Source organism: Notothenia rossii (assembly GCF_949606895.1).
Source record: "Notothenia rossii genome assembly, chromosome: 3".
In the NCBI taxonomy this organism is placed as follows: domain Eukaryota; kingdom Metazoa; phylum Chordata; class Actinopteri; order Perciformes; family Nototheniidae; genus Notothenia; species Notothenia rossii.
This window is the reverse complement of record NC_136901.1, coordinates 41,415,197-41,429,686: the sequence shown is the minus strand read 5'-3', so window position 1 is coordinate 41,429,686 and position 14,490 is coordinate 41,415,197. Positions and strand designations below refer to the sequence as shown.

The window sequence follows — 14,490 nt, the reverse complement described above, 5'->3', positions numbered from 1 at the left end:
GGCTATTACTTGGAGCTTTACCATAGGCTATAGAGCATGTAGGGATGTGTCTTTCTTTTAAGCACGAATTTAGCAAACTGTATTCAAAGTTAGAAGGTCGATATCTCGAAAATGTTCTTTAAAAATGCATTTGACTTTATTTGTCTTTCATTCTGCTGGCTTTATGTTTCTCCTGCAGACACAGATTCATGTTTTATAGTTTATTTTGTGTCCACTTTTATGATATATCATCTTTTTTGATTGCTTTTTCAGATAAAGTAGGCTAGGAGTTGTCTCTCCTTAGCCTGAATTTAGCCAAAGTTGCTAGAAAATGTTCTTTATTAGTCCCTGAAATACACATTCATAGTCATATTATGCAAAACACATAATGTTAGAAATGCTACATAGCACATTTAGCTTTAATTGTGTTTGGGCTTTTTCTGGGAGCTTTTTTCGACAGAATAAGTTATCCACGTTAGGATTTAACCGTATTTACTTTAAGTCTGTAACTAAATATCTCGTAAATGCTCTTAATATCCCCTAAAATACACTCTTGTTGTCCAAATCTTTTTTCCGAGTGAGCCCTTGTGATGCTAACTTCCAGTTTTGCCTCCAAAGATACGTCCTCGCTGCACTAATCTACGCAGACCCTTATCCTGACTCAGTTTTCCTGCAACACATTAGTTTTCCCGCCCTTTGCAGAAACAGCAGTGGCAAAACCAAACTACAAGGCAAACCCAACCAGGCACTCGCCCCAATCACCACGCACCGGATACTCAGTCTTGTCAGCGATAAAGCGTAGAACATCGCTGACAACGAACTCCCCGCAAGCCTCAACAATAACGCCCCCAAAATGGCCGTGATGGTAGAGAACGCACGCCTTTTTGATCGATCCACCCTGGCTATGCCTCCAACCCCGGGTCCTGGACGCTTTAAAACCCTGAGCACGGAAAAGCTACAGAAAGAAATGCTAATCAAGGTTAGCATCAGATGCACAGTGTACAGAATGACAATAACAACATAATTGTCCTTCACGTTTAAGCTCATTTCCGCACAGGCAATCAGCCACACACTCCCAACGCTGACATTTCTGATTGTGTTACCGCGGCTTTGCCTCAAACTCCGGTATTTAATGGGATGAACTACGGCCAGGTAGCGCTCAACACAAATAAGGATGTGTAAGGACATCTGCCCGCAACTGGTGATGTAGTAAACATGGGTTGAAACCAGCCTCATGGCTTCTGAGTTGAGAAGGAGGCTGAGGCAGTAGAAGATGGATCCGAACACCATGAAGACCTCCATGACGGCCATGTTGTAGGTGATGATGTCCGAGTGGTTTTGTTTAACTGAGCGATGTCGACGCCATCGTTGGTACCCGAGGAAGAGGACAGTGACGGAGAGAGGGACGATGATGAGGGTGCTGCAGACGGTGAAAACGCCAAAGATAATGTTTCCAATTTTGACTTCATAGCAGCTGAAAAAGAGAAATTGAGGAGATTGATGGGGATGATCGAAGGAGGAAGAGTTGTTGGCTGACATGTCGGACGACCTGAAAAAGAGAAGATAAAAAATATGTTTTCCAAATATAATCTCACGCCCAATTTATACATTCACACAGTTGTTCAGGATTATTCAAGAGAGATGACAACATCCTTTACTGAAGTAGAAGTACAGATACTCATGTTTAAAAATACTCTGGTGAAAGTAGAAGTACTGACTAAACTTCTTCACTCAAGTAAAAGTAAAGAGGCTTTGAAATCTAATTCAGTGAAAAGTAACCATAACTAGCAACTGTTTTAAAGAGTACCTGACCTCCCTTTATATTAATAGAACAATAATGTCATTGTTAGCTAATGAATGTTTTCATGGTGACCAACGGCAACATGACAACGTTTTAATTGGTCCCTCTTCTTTAGAGAAGACCAGGAAATGATGGATACACGGATCGTGTTCAAATCAATAGGCACGCAATGACTCTAAATAATAATGATCACGCCACCAAACACACATTCAAACTAAAGGAACCAGCCTGTTTGGGAAATGAGAGAAGTAGAAAGTACAGGTATTTGTGTTCAACATGTGAGAAGTAGAAAGTACAGGTATTTGAGTTCAACATGTAAGAAGTAGAAAGTTCAGGTATTTGTGTTCAACATGTGAGAAGTAGAAAGTTCAGGTATTTGTGTTCAACATGTATGAAGTAGAAAGTACAGGTATTTGTGTTCAACATGTAAGAAGTAGAAAGTACAGGTATTTGAGTTCAACATGTAAGAAGTAGAAAGTTCAGGTATTTGTGTTCAACATGTGAGAAGTAGAAAGTTCAGGTATTTGGGTTCAACATGTAAGAAGTAGAAAGTACAGGTATTTGAGTTCAACATGTAAGAAGTAGAAAGTACAGGTATTTGTGTTCAACATGTAAGAAGTAGAAAGTACAGGTATTTGTGTTCAACATGTAAGAAGTAAAAGTAAAAAGTCGTCAGGAAAATAAGTAGTGGAGTAAAGTACTGATACCAGAAGAATGTACTTGAGTACATTAACGAAGTATTTGTGCTCCACTACTTCCCACCTCTGCTATTCACTCTAAGCCTCGCTCCTTTTCTCTCTTACGTCCTTCTGGTTAATTGCTAGCCTCAATGTAAAACAATATTTTTATTTGGGATCCTTCAAAGCTAAACTGAGCCTATAAGATTGTTTTACAGACACATCTATCCTCTGTTAGTAGCTGGCATGATGACATATGAAAACGGACCAACATCTCATATTCCCATCACATTTTGAATAACTGCAGGGTCTCTCGGTGTAGATGTCTCCGCCAAGACAAAGTATGGATGATTAGAGAAATTGAGGAGGGCTACACATCTAAAGACGTCATCCTGGACTCTGGGAGGACTAGGCACTTCTTTAACTAAATTAAACACAGATCAATTAGTTAAGAAGTAATTGCCAGATGAAGTCATAACAAAAGTATTATAACATTAACAACTTAAACATGTAATTATATTCTTAAAAGACACCCACCTTGTTAGTGTTTCTGACCTTCGTGCTACTGAGACGCCTCAAAGCTGATGTCTGATCAGAAAAGTGTGTGTGTGTGTGTTTCTGTAAGTGTGTGTGTTTGCATATTGACAAACTTTTGCCGACTGTAAAGCCTTTTCATACGGTTCATTTCTCTAGGTAAATTGTTCTCGTCTCATACACCTGTTGCAGTGACACTAACCTCTAATGACTGAAACATTAACAACGTCGTTCATTCATTCATTCATTTATTTCGACAAGTACTGCATCAACTTTACTGATAGATTAGCCAATAATAAATCAGTCTACTTAAAAATCGAACATTTTAAAAATCTATCTATTTATTGTCTGAGTTTACATTCAACACCTGTGTCGAGTGTCGTAATACATGAATGCAAATCTGACCTTGATTGTATGCGTCATTTAAAATAAACATTTGAAAGAATTTAAATCCCAGCAATGACTTCTGTATTCAAATTTAAAAAGAAGATACGAGCCTGCCGGTAAAACATTATTCTGTGGTGTTGTTGGACTATCATGCAAATAAAGCACATTAAAGACTGCATCTGATTAGATATCTACGATTTGGTATCAAAGTCAAAAGTCAAAGTCAAAATCAGTTTTAATGTCAATAATTCTACATGTTGTACATCCAGAAATCTGGAAATATCGTATCTCGAGGTCCTACAGTGTGACATGTATACATCAAAAAACAATAAACAAAACAAAAAGGGCCTAGATAACCGGGGTATACAGTTTAAAATGTTAATAATATGTTAAAGTGTTCAGCGGAGATGACAGAAAAGTGACTGGTGCTGGATGAGGGAGGTTGGTTGTGTGTCAGAGGGGGGGAGAGAGGGAGGTAGGGAGGGGAGAGAGTTCGGCATCCTGACCGCCTGGTGGAGGAAGGTGTTCCCCAGCCTGACGGTGCCCGAGCTGAGGCTGCGGAACCTTCTTCCTGAAGGCAGACGGCTGGAGAGGCTGTTGGAGGGGTGGGTGGAGTCACCCACAATGCTGAGTGCTTTGCGGGTGAGGCGGGTGTTGTATATGTCCTGTAGTGAGGGGAGCGAGGCACCGATGATCCTCTGTGCAGAGTTCACTATGCGCTGCAGGCTCTTGCGGTCGGCGGCGGTGCAACTTCCGAACCACAGCGTGATACAAGCTGCTGAGGATGCTCTCGGTGGCGCTTCGACAAAAGGACAGCACGATGTGGGGTGATGCTCCGGCTCGCTTGAGCTTCCGGATGAAGTACAGGCGCTGCTGGGCTTTCCTCGCTAGTGCGGTGGTGTTGATTTTCCAGGTGAGGTCATAGCCGTGGGAACATGTTTCAAATGGGGGGTGCTGTGGGGATGACACCAGGGCTGGTTCTGACCAATGTGCTGCTAGGCAAGATTTTAGCTGGCAATGAAAAACCTCTACAAAAGACCAATACACTGCAAAAAGAGAAATATATTGACATGGTGCACAGCTTATATAACAAGGCTTCAAATGTATTATATATTATAACATGTTTTAATTGGGGAGGTGGACTTCACATCCTCTCGGGGGGTCCGGGGATACCCCCCCGGGAAGATCTTTTTAACATTTTAAAGTAAAATGCTTCAATTTGGTGCACTTTGAGCACCCAATTAGAGACTGATCTAGGGGGTACAACTCTAAACACCCATATGAAAAAGATCTGTTTGCATTTTATTAATCAAATAAGTATGTGAACATTTCCAATAACCTACCATAGCCAATAACAAATACATGTAACTTATTTTATTTGTGTTGTTCATTCATATCTTATTTGACCAGTTAACATTTATTTATTTATGTATATATTGGCTGTGAGCTGCGGGCGCCTGCTAAGCCAACATCCCCCACTTCATCACTCACAGCGCCCATCGTACGGGGCAAATGGAAAATGTAACCGGGGTGAAAAGGGTGTTATCTTTACTTAATTATGAATGTTGTTACATCAAGGCTGAAAATTCGTTTTTTTTTTTATTATATCTTGTGGGAGTGCAGATCCCCTGTCCTCCACCAGGGCGTGCTGCAGCACCCTCAGCACCCCTACTTCCCACGGCCCCGGGTAAGGTGATCAGTGATGGTCACCCCAAGGAATTTGGTGCTGGTCACCTGCTTCACAGCAGCGCCGTTGATGGTCAGGGGGAGAGGGGGTCGACGGTGGGTTCTCCTGAAGTCAACAACTATCTCGTTTGTTTTCTCCAGGTCTCCAACTAAAAGCTATTGTAGTTGTAGTACTTCAAAAAGCTCACTAGATGTCACCATTTATCTCTACGTTTTTGATGAATGAACCTCCATTTAGATTTGACAGTTCAAGATTATTTACATGTTATATACAGAACTACGGTGTAATTACGTAATGTATGAGAAACTTAGATTTTTTAAATCTGCCATTATTTACTTCACATAACTTCACTAATGAAACTCCATTTAGATTTGACAGTTAATGATGTGTTGATTATGGATTGATTAGTTCTTATACTTTCACGTAATAACGTTTTTTACCTTTTATTTCTCTTTTTTTCCCTTGAATTTGTTGATTATTTTTATCATATTTTTAACTGTACAGTATTAATATGTGTGTGTATGTCCCGTAACAATATCATTTCTTAGAATTATTATTTATTGTTTAATTCTGTATAATTAAATGTTTGGTACTTTACATTTTATTTTGATGCTTTTCCTTTTTTTTCTTTTTCAAGAAGTTGTACCAGAAACGGCAGATTCTGCAAAATAAGTAACTTTTGGTACTTTACATATACATTATTATAGTTAAATATCTTCTTGCACATGCACATACATATCCACAGGGGGAGCTTCCTGTTATCCAGAGCCGAAGGGGAGGAGTGAGGAAGAGGAGGAGGAGGAAGGGGAGGAGGAGGAATGTCCAAATCTAAGGCATTGTGTTTGGTTATCACACAACCAGAGAGAGAGAGAGAGAGAGAGAGAGAGAGAGAGAGAGAGAGAGAGAGGGAGAGAGGGAGAGAGAGAGAGAGAGAGAGAGAGAGAGAGAGAGAAAGAGAGAGAGAAAGAGAGAGAGAGAGAGAGAGAGAGAGGGGGGGGAGACTGCTGGGAAGTCAAACCCAGTGAGAAGGAGGTGTGACTCAGACATGGAGAAAGGAGCAGCTCCTTCACGTGTGAACGGAAACTAAAAGGAGTTACTGATTACAGAAGAGGATTTCAACTTCAAATCACTGCAAGTCCGATTCAAGAGTTGACTGAGGGCGGATTTGGAGGTGATTGGAAGCTGGAAAGTGTTCCTTAATTGGTTGCTGGGAGTCTTAAGTGGACGCTCTGACAGTCTGCAGGTTGTCCTCCTGGTGTAGAGTGTGTTGTTGAGGATGAGTGGAGCCGGAGAGGTGATCTGTGAAGGCTGGCTGAGGAAATCTCCACCAGAGAAGAAGCTGCGCCGCTATGTGAGTACTTCCATTACAAGCTTCAAGCAACACGAACACCGTTTTTTAAAGCATGTATTGGCTTCCTTTTGGATCAGAATCTGATTCTTTGCAGGGTTTACACATGAGGATTTTCTTTGGGGTGTATTGGTGCATTGTTAAACACAGTAAGAGGAATTCAGTTGTAATAAAAGGCCAAATATTGAAACAAATGAAAGGGAATATGTGCAAGAAGGCAAATATACAATAAAAGTAAATATGAGAATACTGTACAATATTAAAGATGTGCATTAGATGAGTAATTCAAGAGGGAAAGCTGTGCATGAGTATTTTGTGTTTTAAATGGAGGGATTAGTTCTTGTTTTCAAAAAGTTTTACACACTTCCTACAGTTATAATCATAAGGTATAAAACACTATGTTTTATTTGACTTTTAGTCTGTTAAATGTGTATTTACTGTTTGATTCGGCTTAGCAGTCAGTACCCTTTCATTCAAAAAAGTATTTTATTTTTTTATTAAGAACCTTAATAGTTAGCCTTGTTAGCACACGGCTAGTTATAACAAAACAGATGAATAGTTTTCTTAAATGATAAAAATATGAATTAAATAAAGCATATTTTCTATGTTATTTGGACTATTATTAGGCTGTCCACCGTGCGCCTCTGGGTACCTGACTCCCTTGCCTCCTCCGGGGGCAGGTGCGAGGGGTTCAATGCCTCCTCCCCCCGCTGCGGCGAAGGCCGGAGCGGGACGGAGCGCCCGGAGGTACCCACGTTTTCGTACCCAAAACTGTCTTGTGAGCTCGTGGCAGAACCATGAAACAAAAAACAATCAATGTATCGGACCCATCACCAGCCCCGCGTTGGTGCGGAGGTGGGACCATTTCAACCAGGTGGTAACTCAAGTCCTCCCCTTGGTCCGTGTTCCCTGCATTGAAGCATCGGACCCATGGTTGCAATCACCAGTTGGCTAACGCATATAAACGGAGAAACAGAAAACCATTTAAATACAATTCATTGTGAGTGTTTTAGGAAGGATGTTGTCCGAATGCCCGGTGTGCAGACTCTGCTATCTGGCTTTGAACAAGCACCTTAAGCACAAACATGCAGTGCGGAACCTGGAGGAAAGAGGCATCATTCTTAAGATGGCCAGTGGCAGAATAAATGTTCGGACCAAACCCTGTCCCATCACAGGGTGTTCGTATGCTGGGAAGAGACTACACCGTCATGTAACTCGTGACCACCCTGAGTTCTCCCGAGATGAGGCACATCAGGTCATGGCAAGGCTGAAGCATAGTGTGGCCCTGCAGTTGCTCCATGACCTCCGAGAGACTAATCCCATCATTGGAATGGCTACATCACTGGATATAGACAATGAGGAGGAATACCCGGTGCACCCTCCACCCTTCTCCCCACATACCGAGTGTGACGAAGAAGACTGCAGGCAGGTGAGGCTGGAAAATGTGGCATTGAGGGCTCAGAAGGATGCCCTCATTGATGAGGTGAAGACCCTGCGCTCTAGGCTGAAAAAGGGGCTAAAACCCAGGAAGCAGAATGCCACTGCTGCTGTGCTTGAGGAAGAGGAAGAATGTATACCATTTAAGGGCCTGGCAATCTCAAGTACCCCCGGCATGAACACAGTAGCCTCCGGCAGCAATACCACTCTCAAGACCTTGGTGAAGACTGTGATGCGGTCCCCAGAAGCCTCCGGTAGTGAGACCCCGGTGAAGACTGTCACGCGGTCCGTAGAAGCCTCCGGTAGTGAGACCCCTCTCGAGTCTGTGATGCGGTCCCCAGAAGCCTCCGGAAGCAAGACCCCGGTGAAGACTGTCATGCGGTCGGTAGAAGCCTCCGGTAGTGAGACCCCTCTCAAGTCTGTGATGCGGTCCCCAGAAGCCTCCGGAAGCAAGACCCCGGTGAAGACTGTCATGCGGTCCGTAGAAGCCTCCGGTAGTGAGACCCCTCTCAAGTCTGTGATGCGGTTCCCAGAAGCCTCCGGAAGCAAGACCCCGGTGAAGACTGTCATGCGGTCCATAGAAGCCTCCGGTAGTGAGACCCCTCTCAAGTCTGTGATGCGGTCCCCAGAAGCCTCCGGAAGCAAGACCCCGGTGAAGACTGTCATGCGGTCCGTAGAAGCCTCCGGTAGTGAGACCCCTCTCAAGTCTGTGATGCGGTCCCCAGAAGCCTCCGGAAGCAAGACCCCGTTGAAAAGACTGTCATGCGGTCCGTAGAAGCCTCCGGTAGTGAGACCCCTCTCAAGTCTGTGATGCGGTCCCCAGAAGCCTCCGTTAGTGAGACCCCTGTATTGCAGAAGACCCGTGTGTCTGTCTCCAATAAGCTGAAAGCTAATCTGGCTAAGGACTGGCCCTCTCCCCGAAATCACTGGTCCACTGGGAAGGGACGGGGGAATACCATGCGTGAAATCACGTTGCCTAAAAGTATGGAGACGTTCATTCAGACATACAGAGGTCATTGTGAGGGTGTCGCACCGACAGTAAAACGGAAAGAGAATTGTATTTCCAAGGTCAGCCGGATAAAGAACTTCCTCGTATTCATGGCCCATGGTGTTGACCGGCTGTCAGACTGGCTGTTTCTAAAAGACACAAAGAGGGTCCGTGGCTGGAGCGAGTATATTTCAAAGTCGGGCCGGGCAGTCACAACATCGCTGTTTTTCCTGAAGACAGTGAACCCTTTCCTGAGGTACTTGTCTGCGTCAAAGCTCCGGGGGTGCAGGCTCACCCAGTCTGATTTGACCCACATCATCAGAGAGGTGAACGAACATGAACGATTTGAAAAAGTCTGTCACTGTCCACCAGTTTAAGGTGAAGAGGAACAAGCTTTATAGGTATAAATGGCATTTTTTTGGGCGATTTTTTCAAACTGACTTCATATTGACAATTTTTAACAACAGAGGGTGCTACATAACACACTTTCAGGAAAAGTCACGGACTAGGAGACTTTAATATGTTATTGAAAAAAAGTTACATACAATCAAAAAACAGCTGCGGGTAAAATGTACCCGTTGGCGGTTCTAGTGTTAATTAGACTTTCATATGTGTAGCATTAGTCAAAGTTTGGCTGCATTAAAACTGAACCTCTCAATGTTTTCCTTATCCAAACATGGGACCTCAGAAATTAGATTTTCTGGTTCATCGTGGTAAAAATCTTTGACCCATACTCTTTAAAAGGTTTTTAACAATTAAAAACGTTCCCCTATAAAACTGAGGTCCTAGGACATCCTTACCCCTATTTGGAACCAAATAAAACTACCACTATCAGATTTAATGATTTGAAATGAATTTCAATTAATTCTCTACAAAGTATTCGTACTTGGTTAGAAAGGAATACAGCTGCGTCTTCAGCATGGAGGAACATATTTGCTATAAATATGTTTCGATCATCTTTTGCACTATAAAACTCTGTTTCTAAATACAACATATTTGTTGTTTCTTCTTAATAGGGTCCAAAATATTGTCAAGTTAAAAAAAAATAACAAACAAAGAAATTGCAAGTACATTTTATTGTATTGATCCATTAGATGGAGAGCTGACAGCATTCAAATAAAGCGAGGACAAAGCCTGCTGCGTAAACAAATCAGAGTCATTAACTGTTTTGCATATTTCTATATCTTATACAGTCCAATATATGTGTATGTACATCATTTGGACAGCTTCAACTAACTGACAAAGATATAATATGTTATATATACGGTGCATATCCACATAATGTAACTTAAAACACAATCAATGCCCTTTATTATGGCTTTATTTTCACTCCTAAAACTATTCAAACGGCAGTTAATCTTTTACAGAAAAATCAGTTTACAGATCCTTGGATTATTTCAGGATGTTTTCACACATTCTTCACTCGTATTCCTAAGTTAAATCAAGCTATATAATAAATGAATAAACAACAATTCTCCCCAGTCGTTATAACAAAAATACAGATGAGATGTTTGTCTTTGGAACGGTTGAAGACTAAGCCAACATGTTTCCAAATGGTTTTCGTGCAAAGCTGATTGAATCCTCATCTTTATTTGGTGATTTTCTTACAACAGGTTAATTTTCCCGCCCTGTGCAGAAACAGCAGAGGTAAAACCAGACTGCCGGGGAGAAAGAGCCAGTTATCAGCCACCGCCATCTCACAAATAGTTTCCCCTGACACAGCAGAAACAAACCACATCAGATTCGCACAACAATTCACCAACATAACGGCAAGTATGGCCATTATGGTGAAGAAAGCCCTGCGCTTTGATTGGTCAACTATTTTCCTGTCCCCACCCTGCTCCCCTGGCCCTGGACGAATCAGAACGCAGAGAACAGTCATGCTGCAGCCGAAGACAATGCCTAAGGAGATAATCGTGAGGCTGAGATCTAAGTAAAACAAAAGCTTCTCTACGTTCAGAAGTGTCACTGCAATGCAAACCAGCCAAACACACCCAATGCAGACATTTCTGATTCGGACCCCTCTCTCTCCTTTCAGATTGATGTAGGTGACGGGATGCACGACAGCCAGGTAGCGCTCTACACAGGTCAGGACGTGAAATGAATTCCTTCCATACCAGGTAAAGCACACAACAAAATAACCAACACGGTATATAATGACATGAACTGTATAGAGACCATACATGTAGAGTGTGAACCCTGAGTAATCCACCAGTTCAATCAACACCATGTGGAAAGTGAAGATGTCTGAGTGACTGATCGTTGATGACGTGGAGCTCTGCTGACGCCATCGTTGGAGACCCAGGTAGAGGACGAAGATGCAAAGAGGGAGGATGAGGAGGGTGATGGTGATGTAGAATGAGAGGAAGATTAAGGAGCCTGGTGTGCTGATGAGGCACTCCATTTCCATTGGGAGGTGTTGATGAAGAAGGGAGTCATTGGAAGATGGAGAATCGAGTGCCATGTCTGCAAGAGAAAAAGTCAATCAAGAAAACATTAATGTAATCCTGTGATGCTCTTCCTGCTATACCGATAGCCGGAGCATATTTTAGGAAAGCCACTGAGTTTGAAAAAACAAAACATCATCTGTGCAAGTAATCATTCACAATAATGTTAAATTAGTTAATGATAATAAAAGTGGTAAGAAAAACAAAGTGACCGAACTTCATGAGGACTAGATTCTGATCTTCTACCATCTGCAGATTCCCGTATCTGAGCGTCTGATCCAAATCACCCTCTGTATTATATTAAAACCCCACTCCTCCTCCTCCTCCCTCTTTCTCTCTCCCAATAAAATACAAAACTGATATTTGAATAAAATTAAAGTGGCACCGACAGCAATGACATTGATTGAGTTGTGTCCAGCGTTAATCTACTGACACAACTTAGAAAGACTTTTTGCGTAAACAAATCAAAGAGTCAGGAGCTGTTTTGCATCGTGTTAGTTTAATCACATCGGCAGCATCACTGTCATAAACATACACATCAATCATGGGTAGGGTTACATGAGTTCCTGTGAATCAAAATCATCTACTACCATACACAATCTAATATTCATTATTTAGATAGTATCAATATACTTGCAAAGGTGTCAATGCTTATAAACTGTGCATATGAACACAATGTTGCTAATATCAAAGCTATATTTATTCTATCAGTCTTTTAAATCCTTAAACCATTCAAACATTTATGGAAACTTGTATTATTTCAAGATACAATTTACATTTATATATAAGCAATGTATTAATTCAGTTTATAACCCACATAATTAACTATACAGGACAAAAAGAAAAGGTCTACGTAATTCCAAACAAAGATGCCCTTTCTTGTGTCCTGTTGGAAACCTCAAGTCAACATTGAAATTGCATATCTTCCGTTCCAAACTGAAAACGCTTCTATTTAAAAAAAAAAAGCACTTTAATTGATTTAATTTAGGCCTTGTATCTGATTCACCAGCACTTGATGATATGAACTTGCTTGAAGTGAATATATCTGCACTTTCCTTGTTGAGTTTGATTCTTTATGGTCTTTGCACTTATTGTTATTTGCTTTGGACAAAAGCGTCAGCAAAATGATATTTAATGTAATGAATATTTTTCTATACATCTGTACCGAACTAAGGCCATCTCCAAAGTTATTCGAACCCAAATGGTGACTTATTTGTTACGTAATCCTGAAGTTATTTGAAAGTAAACCACACTATTTCCCTTACGACAACCGACCCTAACCCTAACATAGCAAATCTAATTGAATCCTTATCCTCATTTGGTGTTTTTCTTGCAACAGGATAGCTTCCCGGCTCTGTGCAGAAACAGCAGAGGTAACACCAGACTGCTGGGGAGCGTGAACCAGGATTCAGACACTATCATCTCACACATCCCTTCATTAAACACAGTAAGAACACCCAAAGCAATATTCCCACACGACCTGAACAACAGCACTCCCAGTAAGGCCACTATGGTGTAGAAAGCCCTGCGCTTTGATTGGTCAACTATTGTCCTGTCCCCGGCCTGCTCCCCTGGCCCTGGACGGATCAGAACGCGGAGAACAGATATGCTGCAGAAGAAGACAATGATCAAGGAGATAATCAAGAAGCACAATTCAAAAACTAACATATTTTCGATCAAGGAAGACAGAGTTGTTCCTGCAATGCAAAGCAGCCAAACACACCCGATGCAGATGTTTCTGATTCTGACCCCTCTCTGTCCTTTCAGGTTCAGGTAGGTGACGGGGTGCACGACAGCCAGGTAACGCTCCACACAGGTCACGTGAAAGTAAGCCCATCCATACCAGGGTAAGAACGTTATAATGAACCCGGCTCTGGTTGCATTCTCATTAATCAAATGGTAACCCAAGTTGACTAGCGTGAACCCTGAGTAATCCACCAGCTCCATCAGCACCATGTGGAAAGTGAAGATGTCCGAGTGACTGGTCGTTGATGACGTGGAGCTCTGCTGACGCCATCGTTTGAAACCCAGGTAGAGGACGAAGACGCAGAGAGGGAGAATGAGGAGGGTGCTGGTGATGTAGGCTGAGAGGAGGTCTGCTGATGAGACAATCCTTGTCCGAAGACCCGGAGTCGTTGAAAGAGGAAACATTTACGGCCATATCTGGAGTATTTGAATGGCAAAAAAACATAAAACTGACTGACTTTCCCAAAGAAATTGTTAAGGTTTAATAACCAGGTATTAATTTTGCAAGTGTCCAACAGTAAAACCTTGTTTTGTCCGATCCCTCGCAAGAAGATGACCAACACGAATCAGAAACTGTTTATGGTCCTCTTCCCTGTGTGGATTCCCGTGACTGATTATCTGATCTAAATAAACATCTGTATGATATTGAAACCCAACTCGTCCTCCTTCCTCTCCTCCTCTCTCTCAAAACAAAATCCAAAGTCAAATCTGATATTTGCATGAAATCAACTTGTCACTCATGAATAACCCATTTATAAAAACAATGTACTTATTCTAATATTGGAACAAACAATGGTGTTGTGAATTATTTGATTAATCATATATATAACTTGTGCTCCATTAAAGGAGAGTTAAAGTGTGGCTGTATTAAAGCTGAAACTTTCCTCATCCAAATTTTGGACCTCATGCGCCAGACACAATACTTTCTGGTTCATTTTGGAAAAAGATCTATGGCCAGTAGCGGCTGGCCTAATGTATAGGGGGCGATAGGGCGCTGCCCTCCCTAAACCACACACAAAAACATTATTATTATATAATAACAATAATACTGATTCATTATATAAATTGTCAATATTTGGGTGTTTAAAATACGTTACAACCCGGCTCTTGAGCTGCAACAAAAAACTGGGAGGCGAGAGGAGGGGTCTGAAAGTATAACAACCCTTTATTTAGTGGGCACCAAAAAGACAGCCGCGACGCGAGGCTCACACGGGGAGTGTGCGAGAGGAATGAGAGGGGCCTCCCGCAACGCGATGGGCCGTCTTATAGCAGCTGCCCAGGTGCAGCTCGTCAGTCCATGATCACCCACAGCACTGGAACCTGCAAACAAGGAGAGAGAGACAACGGAACGCCTAGTGGTGTGGAGGGGTCGTCATAGAATGCACCCAGACATATGAGTAAAACATTTTTAAATGATTTGCACAAAATATATGCTTTTCCTAGTACACTGTATGATTGG

At 42.1% G+C, this 14,490-nt stretch overlaps 1 long non-coding RNA gene across 2 annotated transcripts; it reads left to right on the top strand.

The window, feature by feature from the left end:
- The first annotated feature begins 6,072 nt into the window (after positions 1-6,072).
- On the top strand, positions 6,073-13,950 carry LOC307033299. Of its 2 annotated transcripts, XR_013806463.1 has the most exons (4): positions 6,075-6,416; positions 10,877-10,958; positions 12,625-13,132; positions 13,227-13,950. It is a non-coding gene; the product is annotated as an uncharacterized lncRNA (long non-coding RNA). The 2 variants fall into 2 exon arrangements; XR_013806464.1 differs by having other exon boundaries at positions 6,073-6,416; positions 12,625-13,949.
- Positions 13,951-14,490: the final 540 nt, after the last annotated feature.